A 5,000-nucleotide genomic window follows, 5' to 3' on the forward strand; every position below is an offset into this window, starting at 1 on the left:
GTGATCATGATCACTTTATAAAATAAACATATCAGGAATTCTGACATAGTCAGTAACTTGATCCAAACTGAGTAAAGAGAAAACAACAAAAAGTAACGCAAAATTCGTCAGAACTGGTTTATCACACATAAATTATTATTTGTTCATGTTATTAAGAAATGAGTAACAGTCAGGTCCTCGACAACAAGAAATGACTGCAAAATTTGATGATTTAATGTGGTTATCCATTTTAACTTTCATAACACAAATCATTTATGCCTAGTATGCAAAAAGAGTGGAACTGAAGCGGAAAGCTGAAAAGTTCTCAAGGGAACGGATCGAGGTGAGGTGACTGTTCATCATTGCTCGGAACAACTCAAAAAATACATGGTTTCGCTCGGCAAGGGTCAAAGTTGTAATGAGAACGCATACATTATACATTATACGAGGCTCTGGTCTTGCTTAGCTTTATGTAAGACTTTAAAGCGAGTAGACATAAAGAGTTTGTCATGGCTAAAACTGATTGAATGCTTTCTCAATCGTCATTTTGCTTTGTGGCACCCTCAAGTTTGAATCGAAGCGGATCAAAACCTTCTCTGTTCAGGAATAATTCAAGATACATATCATTTACTTACTTTCTCAGAATGGTGGGCGGTTTATGGTTCCATCACACAAGAAACAAATAATTTATTACACCCTCAAGCTAATGTTACTTATTACCTTGATATGTTCCTCGAGTCGTTGCAAATGAATTAATGGGTAAGCAATATCGGTTAATTGTTTGCGTGCGCGGTGCGTGCGTGCGTTCGTGACAACCAGCCATCGTGATCACTCAGAAAATAAACAGTTAAGTTATGCATAAAAGGAATGTGTGCCGACATAGTTACTGACTTTAATCCAAAGAAAGCAAAAGAGAGGCGAGTAGGAAGTTTATTACGCATGCATTACTTGTTCTTGCTATTAAACAATGAGACTTTAATCTAAAGCAGGCTGATCAGACATATTATGTGATTACAATGTACAACTAATTAAAGAACAGAAAGCAGTATAGTTCAATCAAACAACAAAAAAATAATCAATTAGGAGTGTCCCATTACCTGGCAAAGTCTTCGTTGGAACGTGTGCAGCAGGAACAAGGAACCCAGCTACAAGGAAATTAATGGGTAATCAATATGAGTGAATTGTTTGCGTGCGTGCGTGAGTTACAACTGAATGACCGTGACCGCTACAAAATAAATGTAAAAACAATACCGACATACACGCATGATGGAAATGTGTAATGGGCCCGAGGGAAGGAGTTGATACAACACAAGTTGTGTTGAAAACGGGCAACGGGGGTAGGACAAGTCCTGGGCAGGAATCAAACCTACGACAAACCAGACAACGCTAAGGATGCGAGAGCGCGTGACGTCACGCTATTTTGAGACAGTCAACTAATCGAGGAAAATGTTCCATAAAAACTTCAAATCGCGTTGTTTCTTTTCGAAAACTCATTTTATGGACAGCTAGATAAATAAAGTTCACTCAGCTACTATTACTCGCAGCTCTAACAAGGTGGTTCCTGATTGGTTATATTGTATCTTCGGTGTATCGGTGGTAACCAATCAGAGATCAATAGAATGCTACAAATGTCACACTTCGTTCCTGCTTCGTCACGTGGAAGAACCACACATCGTACATTGTTATAAATTACACGTCAAGGATTCGTGAATTTCAGTTTTTTTATTCAAGGTTTGGTTGGTCAGTTAGGCAAGGGTTCGTGTGTCTGGTGTAGCCGAAGCGAAAGTTGCAAGACTTAGGTTTCGCGGAAGACTACGGAAGCGAAGTTGATGTGACATAGGTGAGGTGAAATTGTGATTAATTTGTTTTTTTCTTTGGACTATCTTTCGCGTTGTTCAAATTAGTATAAAACGTTGGACCAACTACAGAATTGAGGGCCACTTTTGAAGCACTTATACGCGAGTGACTTGGCGGCACGACTCGCAATCGGTTCCACTGTTTGAAGAATAAGCAAGATATAAGTTTTATTGGCTCGACCGCTCGAGGGCTCTCAGTTGACTACAGAGCCACCGAGAATGTTGTGTAATACTTCTTTAGAAGTGGCCTTGTATTCTGTAGTTTATCCTAAATCTTTATTTTAAACTCATGATGAACCCAAGATTTGCCCTTAATAGCGTGACATAGTATAATGTTTGATCAGAAGTTCACTTGTTACACAGCATTGTTTCAATTTTGCAATATACCCCTCTTTAAAAACTGTACATCAATGTTATTTCAGATCAAAGCACAAGAGTGAATTTTTAGTTCTTGTCATCTCCAGAGCAGTTCTTTCCACATTATATTCAAGTTTGCATTAATTTTTTAATAAAGTGACAAAAATTGAAAGACAGATATTCAAGTTTTGCGATTCACCTATACTTGAGACACTATACGTCTCCACTTAAAAACTGTGTATTAAAATGTTTACAAGATCTGCCGATGCATCAGTTTTTATGACAATTATTTGTCTCACAGCTATTTCCACTCCATAGACTTGGTGTTAAGTTCCCCACTGGGTTCCAGATACCTGAAGAAAGACTTGCTACTAAAAGTGTTGCTTTTGTTAAATTACATGCTAGATTGTCATATCCCCAAACATTTAATGGACAATGATTACCATTGCATCAATTGGCTTTAATCCGCTTCCCAGTCAATAGACCTTTTTACCTTTTATTATTTACAGAACATTGCCTTTTTTATTCCAATTCGAATCCTGGCTCGGATCCTAGCTCGAATCCTGGCTCGAAGTTTAGGTATCCTCATTACCTTATGTTCTATTGCTTATTAACTTCTTTGAAGTTACCCACCCTTTCAAAGGCCCTTTTCCTTTTCGGTGTGTAGGTTCGGTAGGTTGTCTCACTTCCTGGTGACAAAACCTTGAAAATATTGAATTTTAGTAACTAAGTCAATTGTTGTTGAAGTGTTCTTACCCATTGACGGTACCATGGCTAATCTTGCCCAACTAGCTATGTGTTCATAAAAATTGAATGCCATATAGCATTTGCCTAATTTATACATGTACCTTCAAAACTTCTGCTTGGGTTGGCCTTCTAGGGCTATCTTGTTCCTTTGTAGGTTTCTGGTTAAATGCTGAAAGTAGCAAGTTTGTCAAGTGTGGTTTGAAAGGCTTTGTAAAGCAGGTATTTCATATTTTATTGAGGTTTACCTTTGACTTTCATAGCGATTGTATCGGTTATATGTACAAGTTCTTGAAAATCGCAATCAGACGTAGTCTCATCGACATTTTCTGATGTGAGGTCTGGTAGTTTTGGTGCCTCGCACCCAGGTTGTTCTTGAATACCAGCCACTGTTGGGAAAAAACGTGTTGATCAGAACATTGTCGAAATTCTGAACCCTTAAGTGTATACAAATTATGTACATGTTCAGTATTGGCATTATGCTTCGCTCACTGCTTGCAGTTTGAGCACTCTTGTGACTCCACAATGCAATCCAACAATGTGTAACCGTACATCCTGTGCCCAAGTTCAGGAGTTGCCATAAAGCCATTATGGTGACAACCAGGAGGGCACATTGTATACATGTATCTATATATTTGAATTATTATTATCATTCAAGGAATGTCATTACAGGACTGTGTACTTCATTTTTAAGCATCAATGCTGAGTTGCATCAATCAGTAGTAAACTCTTACAAATTTTTACAAATTTAGGTAATGATAATTTTTTTTTGTTGCAAAAAGGTTATGGATTGACCCCTAGATCAGAATTAAGTTCCATATTCTCCCCATCTTAAAGTATATCCAATAAATTTATTTGCCTGGAGGAAGAGCTAACACTTGTGTATTGTGAACTGTACACTAGTGACAAAGCAAGGTGCTGGGACTTACAATGTCTAACATATGCAACAAAGAATGGCTCTAGAAGTTGCACTGGTATTTTGTGGGCTTTCGAATTAGTCACAAGACTTTTGTTGTTTTTCTTCCGCACGTCCATGATCGTTGCTTTTTCATCAATGGCAAATGGGCAGGTTACACTGAATCCATTGGCCGTGGCGTTTTTAATTTCATCTGTCACCTCCTGCCAGTAGAAATGAGGAGAGGTGTCATACAGTAAACAGTCGCACATAAGGACCTAGATTTTTTCCAAGATAGGCTAAATGGGTTCTGATAAAAATGGTATTTATAGCAGTTTTAGACTATCTAGGTGCTTAACCTGTTCACACCTCAAATGCCCAAGGTCGCTCCCCCTTGATGAGAAAATTCTTTTAATTGTCACTCTCAGAGGTCAATATGTTAAATTGGTTCTTATTTCCACAATGGATGTCTACTCTATGGCAGGTGGCTGTAAGGGTCATTTCTACATTTTTTCACTAATAGCAGCAAAGCAAAACTACACCTTATTCTGTTCTTTACATGTATGGTGTAGACATGAAGTCATGATATGAAACTGTAAGATCTAAAACGTAGAGGCCCACAAAGCCTGAAGGCCTATTTGCTATCCAACAATAAAGGCCAGAATTTTGAAAATATGCATGACAAATGAGAGCTGTTGTTGCAGTCGCCTGAAATTTCAAGGCCATTTTATAAAATAACATCCTGTTTAATTTTTTTGGGATAACACGATTCTTATGAAATTTCAACGTAACAGGTTCATAACATTCTACGTTCTTATATGCAGGTGTTTACTGTACCTCTCTTGTCTTACTGTACCCATACCTAAGCCTGTATCAGGCCTTGAAATATTATTACCAAAGTTCAGTCATTAAATTATAATTTCACAGTTGAAAGATATGATCACTTAATTAAGTTTTACTTGCAGTACGCAAGACACTGTGGAATTGCCCCAAGGTTTCAGACTTGATGGCAATTGCAGGTTCAAAGTCCACGTCATGTGAGGTCTTGACATTCACAGCTGGATTGAGCCACATGAGGATCTTCAAAAAAATATCAAAGCTCTGAGACAGACCATGCCACACCTTAGAGATTGAAAGCTGCATCAAACCATTTTAGTCAATTTAGGCAG

The 5,000-nt window shown here is 38.0% G+C and overlaps 1 protein-coding gene and 1 long non-coding RNA gene across 8 annotated transcripts in view; one reads left to right on the forward strand and one right to left on the reverse strand.

The window, feature by feature from the left end:
* Window positions 1-1,377, reverse strand: part of LOC137997686 (tetratricopeptide repeat protein 28-like) — a 24,938-nt gene extending 23,561 nt beyond the window's left edge. For 3 of the 5 annotated variants that reach the window (XM_068843855.1, XM_068843853.1, XM_068843850.1), the window contains exons 1-2: window positions 1,239-1,377; window positions 1,077-1,124 (exon numbers count right to left, since the gene is read on the reverse strand). The gene's annotated coding sequence lies outside the window, so the exon portion shown is untranslated. Of the gene's footprint in view, window positions 5-614; window positions 1,009-1,076; window positions 1,125-1,238 lie in introns of those variants that run through there. The other 2 variants (XM_068843856.1, XM_068843851.1) reach the window with 2 other exon arrangements.
* Window positions 1-5,000, forward strand: part of LOC137997723 (uncharacterized) — a 9,882-nt gene that overhangs the window by 1,599 nt on the left and 3,283 nt on the right. Inside the window, exons 2-4 of one of the 3 annotated variants that reach the window (XR_011122557.1) lie at window positions 263-322; window positions 1,711-1,819; window positions 3,073-3,158. This is a non-coding gene — a long non-coding RNA (uncharacterized lncRNA). Of the gene's footprint in view, window positions 1-128; window positions 323-1,621; window positions 1,820-3,072; window positions 3,159-5,000 lie in introns of those variants that run through there. The other 2 variants (XR_011122556.1, XR_011122555.1) reach the window with 2 other exon arrangements.

This window comes from Montipora foliosa, chromosome 3 (assembly GCF_036669935.1).
Source record: "Montipora foliosa isolate CH-2021 chromosome 3, ASM3666993v2, whole genome shotgun sequence".
NCBI classification, from domain to species: domain Eukaryota; kingdom Metazoa; phylum Cnidaria; class Anthozoa; order Scleractinia; family Acroporidae; genus Montipora; species Montipora foliosa.